Source organism: Bombus terrestris, unplaced genomic scaffold (genome assembly GCF_910591885.1).
Source record: "Bombus terrestris unplaced genomic scaffold, iyBomTerr1.2, whole genome shotgun sequence".
In the NCBI taxonomy this organism is placed as follows: domain Eukaryota; kingdom Metazoa; phylum Arthropoda; class Insecta; order Hymenoptera; family Apidae; genus Bombus; species Bombus terrestris.
The window spans coordinates 2,895,642-2,904,844 of NW_025963551.1; positions in this window are offsets into that span (position 1 = coordinate 2,895,642).

Below are 9,203 nucleotides of genomic sequence, written 5' to 3' on the forward strand. Positions count from 1 at the left end.
TACAGTGCAACGTGACGTCCGAAATCGCTGACAAAATTAGGTAATAACAGGAAATATATGCAAGGCGATATAAGGTATAAATATAGCTTGGAAATTGTGATCGTTGCTCGCTCGCTCCGCTCGCTCATAGAAACCTATTCCCACCCCACATCCGATCCGACACTTTCGCAAATTTGTAATAGGTCGCCACCTTATCGAATAACGAACGCAAGAGGGATTGGTTTTATGTTAGGCTCTAGCTTTCGAACGAGCGCAGCGTGCGAGCTACGCGAAAAGGTGTGTCACAAACCAACGCTTTGGCACATAGGGACATTGAAATATTCGCACCAGCCCGAGGAGACGGAAGTCTTTATCGAATTGTCTACTGATAAAAGTATACAGTTTATCAATAGTTTCACATAAATAGTATTATTTCCACATAGAACAGTGCAACGTGAGGTCCGAAATCGCTCACAAAATGAGGTAGTAACAGGAAATATATGCAAGGCAATAAAAGGTTACAAGTATATCTTGGAAATTGTAATCGTTGCTCGCTCGCTCCGCTCGCTCGTAAAAATCTAGTCCAACCTCACAACCGATCCGATACGTATTCAAAATTGAAATAAGTTGCCGCCATATCGATTAACGAACGCAAGAGGGATTGGTTTTAGATTAGGCTATAGTTTTCGAGCGAGCGCAGCAAGCGAGGTACGCGTAAAGGTGTGTCACAAACCCACGGTTTAGCACATGGGGACATTGAAATATTCGCACCAACCCGAGGAGCCGGAAGTGTTTATCGAATTGCCTACTGACAAAAGTTTACAGTTAATCAATAGTTTTACATAAATATTAATATTTCCAGACAGTACAGTGCAACATGTGGTCCGAAATCGCTGACAAAATTAGGTAATAACAGGAAATATATGGAAGGCAATATAAGGTATATGTATAACTTGAAAATTGTAATCGTTCCTCGCTCGCTCCGCTCGCTCGTAAAAATCTAGTCCAACCTCACAACCGTTCCGACACGTTCGCAAATTTGGAATAGGCCGCCTCCTTATCGAATTACGAACGCAAGAGGGATTGGTTTTAGGTTAGGCTGTGGATTTCGAGCGAGCGCAACGAGCGAGGTACGTGTAATGCTTTGTAGCAAACCAACGGTTTGGCACATAGGGACTGATTCAACCGTTCGCGGAGAGACGCGATCGCTAGATAACGCGTCAAGGATATTCGTAAATTCTCGTTACGATTAAACAATCGACTCCACGTACTGATTGATCCCCTATTTCTATTACGAGAATAGAGGTGGTTAGGTTTGAATGTATATGAACAACTATATTGGGTTGGTTGATAAAAGTTTAATAAATATAACGAAACAACAAGTTCAGTCAAAGATCAACAATTGAAAACGAAAAAGATAACAGTCGAGGTTTGTTTAGCGGTTTGCTTATAACGAGATCTATCGCACTTCGCAGATTGAGACAGACGTAATGTGATAGATTCGATTCAATGTGTAACGTTCGACGTGTCAGAAGGAACTAACTGACTCTAGATGATTCCTTTGTCTCATGTTTAAGACGACCCCACTCTACTTAGGTCACGCCACCGTTCGCGCCTATGATCACCTATGTCTGTTCTTGCGTGAAAAACGTAACGGACAAAATTCGACGTTTCCAGAACTCGCTGCTTGGCGACAACTATGCGCTCGCCGATACATTGCATATGATCCGGCGGTCAGATAAAACGATCTGCCTGCGACATTGTAGGGCCGCGAGCGACGGTTAGAAAATACAGCCTGTGGAAAGCCTCGTGGCGTAACAGGGACATTGCAATATTCGCAGCAGCCCGAGGAGCCTAAAGTCTTTATCGAATTGCCTGCTGACAAAACTTAACAATTTATGAATAGTTTCACATAGAGAGTATTACTTCCACATAGTACAGTGCAATGTGAGGTCCGAAATCGCTGACAAAATTAGGTAATAACAGGAAATATATGCAAGGCAATAAAAGGTTACAAGTATAGCTTGGAAACTGTAATCGTTGCTCGCTCGCTCCGTTCGCTCGTAAAAATCTTGTCCAACCTCACAACCGATCCGATACGTTCACAAAATTGAAATAAGTCGCCTCCACATCGAATAACGAAAGCAAGAGGGATTGGTTTTAGGTTAGGCTATAGTTTTCGAGCGAGCGCAGCGAGCGAGGTACGCGTAAATGTGTGTCACAAACCAACGCATTGGCACATAGGGACATTGAAATATTTGCACTATCCCGAGGAGCCGGAAGTCTTTATCGAATTGCCTACTGACACAAGTTTACAATTTATGAATAGTTTCATATAAACAGTAATATTTCCACATAGTACAGTGCAACGTTCGGTGTGAAATCGCTCACAAAATGAGTTAATGACAGGAAATATATGCATGGTAATATGAGGTATATGTATAGCTTCTGAATTGTGATCGTGGCTCGCTCGCCCCGCTCTCTCGTAAAAATCTAGTCCAACCTCATAACCGATCCGACACGTTCGCAAATTTGGACTAGGTCGCCTCCTTACCGAATAACGAACGCAAGAGGGATTGGTTTTAGGTTAGGCTATAGTGTTCGAGCGAGCGCAGCGAGCGAGGTTCGCGTAATGGTTTGTAGCAAACTAAAGGTTTGGCACATAGGGACATTGAAATATTCGCACTAGCCCGAGGAGCCGGAAGTCTTTATCGAATTGCCTGCTGACAAAACTTAACAATTTATGAATAGTTTCACATAAAGAGAATTATTTCCACATAGTACAGTACAATGTGAGGTCCGAAATCGCTGACAAAATTAGGGAATAACAGGAAATATATGCAAGGCAATAAAAGGTTACAAGTATAGCTTGGAAATCGTAATCGTTGCTCGCTCGCTCCGTTCGCTCGTAAAAATCTTGTCCAACCTCACAACCGATCCGATACGTTCACAAAATTGAAATAAGTCGCCTCCACATCGAATAACGAAAGCAAGAGGGATTGGTTTTATGTTAGGCTATAGTTTTCGAGCGAGCGCAGCGAGCGAGGGACACGTAAAGGTGTGTCACAAACCATCGCTTTGGCACATAGGGACATTGTAATATTCGCACCAGCCCGAGAAGCCGGTAGTCTTTATCGATTTGCCTACTGACAAAAGTTTACAGTTTATCAAATGTTTCACATAAATAGTAATGTTTCCACATAGTACAGTGCTACGTGATATCCGAAATCGCTCACAAAATTAGGTAATAACAGGAAATATATGCAAGGTAATGTAAAGAATATTTATAGCTTGGAAATTGTAATTGATGCTCGCTCGCTCCGCTCGCACGTAAAAATCTAGTCCAACCTCATAATCGATCGGACACGTTCGCAAATTTGAAATGAGTCGTCTCCTTAACGAATAACAGTCGCAAAAGGGATTGGTTTTAGGGTAGGCTCTAGTTTTCGAGCTAACGCAGCGAGCGAGGTACGCGTAAATGTGTGTCACAAACCATCGCTTTGGCACATAGGGACATTGTAATATTCGCAGCAGCCCGAGAAGCCGGAAGTCTTTGTCGAATTGTCTACTGATAAAAGTATATAGTTTATCAATAGTTTTACCTAAATGATAATATCTCTACATAGTACAGTGCACCGCGAGGTCCGAAATCGCTCACAAAATTAGGTATTAACTGGAAATATATGCAAGGCAATAAAAGTTATAAGTATAGCTTGGAAATTGTAATTGTTGCTCGCTCGCTCCGCTCGCACATGAAAATCTAGTGCAACCTCATAATCGATCGGACACGTTCGCAAATTTGAAATAAGTCGTCTCCATATCGAATAACAGTCGCAAAAGGGATTGGTTTTATGTTAGGCTCTAGCTTTCGAGCGAGCGCAGCGAACGTGGTACGCGTAAAGGTGTGTCACAAACCAACGCTTTGGCACATAGGGACATTGAAATATTAGCAGCAGTCCGAGAAGCCGGGCGTCTTTATCGAATTGTCTACTGACAAAAGTATACAGTTTATCAATAGTTTCACATAAATGGTATTACTTCCACATAGTACAGTGCAATGTGAGGTCCGAAATCGCTGAAAAAATTAGCTAATAACAGGAAATATATGCAAGGCAATAAAAGGTTAGAAGTATAGCTTGGAAATTGTAATCGTTGCTCGCTCGCTCCGTTCGCTCGTAAAAATGTAGTCCAACCTCACAACCGATCCGATACGTTCACAAAATTGAAATAAGTCGCCTCCACATCGAATAACGAAAGCAAGAGGGATTGGTTTTAGGTTAGGCTATAGTTTTCGAGCGAGCGCAGCGAGCGAGGTACGGGTAAATGTGTGTCACAAACCAACGCATTGGCACATAGGGACATTGAAATATTCGCACTATCCCGAGGAGCCGGAAGTCTTTATCGAATTGCCTACTGACACAAGTTTACAATTTATGAATAGTTTCATATAAACAGTAATATTTCCACATAGTACAGTGCAATGTGACGTCCGAAATCGCTGACTAAATTAGGTAATAACAGGAACTATATGCAAGGCAATATAAGGTATAAGTATAGCTTGGAAATTGTAATCGTTGCTCGCTCGCTCCGCTCGCTCGTAAAAATCTAGTCCAACCTCATAATCGATCGGACACGTTCGCAAATTTGAAATAAGTCGTCTCCTTATCGAATATCAGTCGCAAAAGGGATTGGTTTCAGGGTAGGCTCTAGTTTTCGAGCTAACGCAACGAGCGAGGGACGCATAAGGGTGTGTCAGAAACCAACGGTTTGGCACGTGGGGACATTGAAATATTCGCACCAGCCCGAGGAGCCGGAAGTGTTTATCGAATTGACTACTGATAAAAGTATACAGTTTATCAATCGTTTTACATAAATAGTAATATTTCGACATAGTACAGTGCCCCGTGATGTCCGAAATCGGTCACAAAATTAGGTATTAACTGGAAATATATGCAAGGCAATATAAGGTATATTTATAGCTTGGAAACTGTAATTGTTGTTCGCTCACTCCGCTCGCACGTAAAAATCTAGTCCAACCTCATAATCGATCGGACACGTTCTCAAATTTGAAATAAGTCGCCACCTTATCGAATAACGAACAGAAGAGGGATTGGTTTTAGGTTCGGCTATAATTTTCGAGCGAGCGCAGCGAGCGAGGTACGCGAAATGGTGTGTCACAAACCAACGGTTTGGCGCATATGGAGATTGAAACATTCGCACTATCCCGAGGAGTCGGTAGTCTTTATCGAATTGCCTGCTGACAAAACTTAACAATGTATGAATAGTTTCACATAAAGAGTAATATCTCTACATAGTACAGTGCACCGTGAGGTCCGAAATCGCTCACAAAATTAGGTATTAACTGGAAATATATGCAAGGCAATAAAGGGTATAAGTATAGCTTGGAAATTGTAATTGTTGACGCTCGCTCCGCTCGCACATAAAAATCTAGTCCAACCTCAAAACCGATCCGGCACGTTCGCAAATTTGAAATAAGTCGCCTCCTTATCGAATAACGAACGAAAGAGTCATTGGTTTTAGGTTAGGCTATAGTTTTCGAGCGAGCGCAGCAAGCGAGGGACGCGTAAAGGTGTGTCACAAACCAACGGTTTGGCACATATGGAGATTGAAACATTCGCACTATCCCGAGGAGCCGGAAGTCTTTATCGAATTGCCTGCTGACAAAACTTAACAATTTATGAATAGTTTCACATAGAGAGTATTACTTCCACATAGTACAGTGCAATGTGAGGTCCGAAATCGCTCACAAAATTAGGTATTAACTGGAAATATATGCAAGGCAATAAAAGTTATAAGTATAGCTTGGAAATTGTAATTGTTGCTCGCTCGCTCCGCTCGCACATGAAAATCTAGTGCAACCTCATAATCGATCGGACACGTTCGCAAATTTGAAATAAGTCGTCTCCATATCGAATAACAGTCGCAAAAGGGATTGGTTTTAGGGTAGGCTCTAGTTTTCGAGCTAACGCAACGAGCGAGGAACGCATAAGGGTGTGTCAGAAACCAACGGTTTGGCACGTGGGGACAATGAAATATTCGCACCATCCCGAGGAGCCGGAAGTGTCTATCGAATTGTCTACTGATAAAAGTATACAGTTTATCAATAGTTTTACATAAATAGTAATATTTCCACATAGTACAGTGCACCGTGAGGTCCGAAATCGCTCACAAAATTAGGTATTAACTGGAAATATATGCAAGGCAATATAAAGTATAAGTATAGCTTGGAAATTGTGATCGTTGCTCGCTCGCTCCGCTCGCTCGTAAAAATCCAGTCCAACCCCACATCCGATCCGACACGTTCGCAAATTTGAAATAAGTCGCATTCTTATCGAATAACGAACGGAAGTGTCATTGGTTTTAGGTTAGGCTATAGTTTTCAAGCGAGCGCAGCGAGCGAGGGACGCGTAAATGTGTGTCACAAGCCAACGGTTTGGCACATTGGAACATTGAAATATTCGCACCAGCCCGAGGAGCCGGTAGTCTTTGTCGATTTGCCTACTGACAAAAGTTTACAGTTTATCAAATGTTTCACGTAAATAGTAATGTTTCCACATAGTACAGAACTACGTGATGTCCGAAATCGCTGACAAAATTAGGTAATAACAGGAAATATATGCAAGGTAATGTAAAGAATATTTATAGCTTGGAAATTGTGATCGTTGCTCGCTCGCTCCGCTCGCACGTAAAAATCTAGTCCAACCTCATAATCGATCGGACACGTTCGCAAATTTGAAATAAGTCGTCTCCTTAACGAATAACAGTCGCAAAAGGGATTGGTTTTAGGGTAGGCTCTAGTTTTCGAGCTAACGCAGCGAGCGAGGTACGCGTAAATGTGTGTCACAAACCAACAGTTTGGCTCATATGGAGATTGAAACATTCGCACTATCCCGACGAGCCGGTAGTCTTTATCGATTTGCCTACTGACAAAAGTTTACAGTTAAACAATAGTTTTACATAAATATTAATAATTCCAGACAGTACAGTGCAACGTGTGGTCCGAAATCGCTGACAAAATTAGGTAAGAACAGGAAATATAAGCAACGCAATGTAAGGTATATGTATAGCTTGGAAATTGTAATCGTTGCTAGCTCGGTCCGCTGGCTCGTAAGAATCTAGTCCAACCTCACCACCGATCCGACACGTTGGCAAATTTGAAATATGTCTCCTCCTTATCGAATAGCGAAGGTAACAGGGATTGGTTTTAGGTTAGGCTATAGTTTTCGAGCGAGCGCAGCGAGCGAGGGACGCGTAAATGTGTGTCACAAACCATCGCTTTGGCAAATAGGGACATTGTAATATTCGCAGCAGCCCGAGAAGCCGGAAGTCTTTATCGAATTGTCTACTGATAAAAGTAAACAGTTTATCAATCGTTTTACCTAAATAATAATATCTCTACATAGTACAGTGCACCGTGAGGTCCGAAATCGCTCACAAAATTAGGTATTAACTGGAAATATATGCAAGGCAATATAAAGTATAAGTATAGCTTGGAAATTGTGATCGTTGCTCGCTCGCTCCGCTCGCTCGTAAAAATCCAGTCCAACCCCACATCCGATCCGACACGTTCGCAAATTTGAAATAAGTCGCGTCCTTATCGTATAACGAACGGAAGGGTCATTGGTTTTAGGTTAGGCTATAGTTTTCAAGCGAGCGCAGCGAGCGAGGGACGCGTAAATGTGTGTCACAAGCCAACTGTTTGGCACATTGGAACATTGAAATATTCGCAGCAGCCCGAGGAGCCGGTAGTCTTTGTCGATTTGCCTACTGACAAAAGTTTATAGTTTATCAATTGTTTCACATAAATAGTAATGTTTCCACATAGTACAGTGCTACGTGATGTCCGAAATCGCTGACAAAATTAGGTAATAACAGGAAATATATGCAAGGTAATGTAAAGAATATTTATAGCTTGGAAATTGTAATTGATGCTCGCTCGCTCCGCTCGCACGTAAAAATCTAGTCCAACCTCAAAACCGATCCGACACGTTCGCAAATTTGAAATAAGTCGCCTCCTTATCGAATAACGAATGGAAGTGTCAGTGGTTTTAGGTTAGGCTATAGTTTTCGAGCGAGCGCAGCGAGCGAGGGACGCGTAAATGTGTGTCACAAGCCAACGGTTTGGCATATTGGAACATAGAAATATTCGCACCAGCCCGAGGAGCCGGTAGTCTTTGTCGAATTGCCTACTGACAAAAGTTTACTGTATATCAATAGTTTTACATAAATAGTAATATTTCCACATAGTACAGTGCAACGTTCGGTCTGAAATCGCTCACAAAATGAGTTAATGACAGGAAATATATGCATGGTAATATAAGGTATATGTATAGCTTCTAAATTGTGATCGTGGCTCGCTCGCTCCGCTCGCTCGTAAAAATCTAGTCCAACCTCACAACCGATCCGACACGTTCGCAAATTTGGACTAGGTCGCCTCCTTACCGAATAACGAACGCAAGAGGGATTGGTTTTAGGTTAGGCTATAGTCTTCGAGCGAGCGCAGCGAGCGAGGTTCGCGTAATGGTTTGTAGCAAACTAAAGGTTTGGCACATAGGGACATTGTAATATTCGCAGCAGTCCGAGGAGCCGGAAGTCTTTGTCGAATTGTCTACTGATAAAAGTATACAGTTTATCAATAGTTTTACATAAATAGTAATATTTCCACATAGTACAGTGCAACGTGAGGTCCGAAATCGCTCACAAAATTAGGTAATAACAGGAAATATATGCAACGATATGTATGGTATATGTATAGCTTGGAAATTGTAATCGTTGCTCGCTCGGTCCGCTCGCTCGTAGGAATCTAGTCCAACCTCACAACCGATCCGACACGTTCGCAAATTTGGACTAGGTCGCCTCCTTACCGAATAACGAACGCAAGAGGGATTGGTTTTAGGTTAGGCTATAGTCTTCGAGCGAGCGCAGCGAGCGAGGTACGCTTAATGGTTTGTAGCACACCAACGGTTTGGCACATAGGGACTGTTTCAACCGTTCGCGGAGAGACGCGATCGCTAGATAACGCGTCAATGAGATTCGTAAATTCTCGTTACGATTAAACAATCGACGCCACGAACTGATTGATCCCCTATTTCTATTACGAGTATAGAGGTGGTTAGTTATGAATATATATGAACAACTATACTGGGTTGGTTGATAAAAGTTTAATAAATATAACGAAACAACAAGTTCAGTCAAAGATCAAC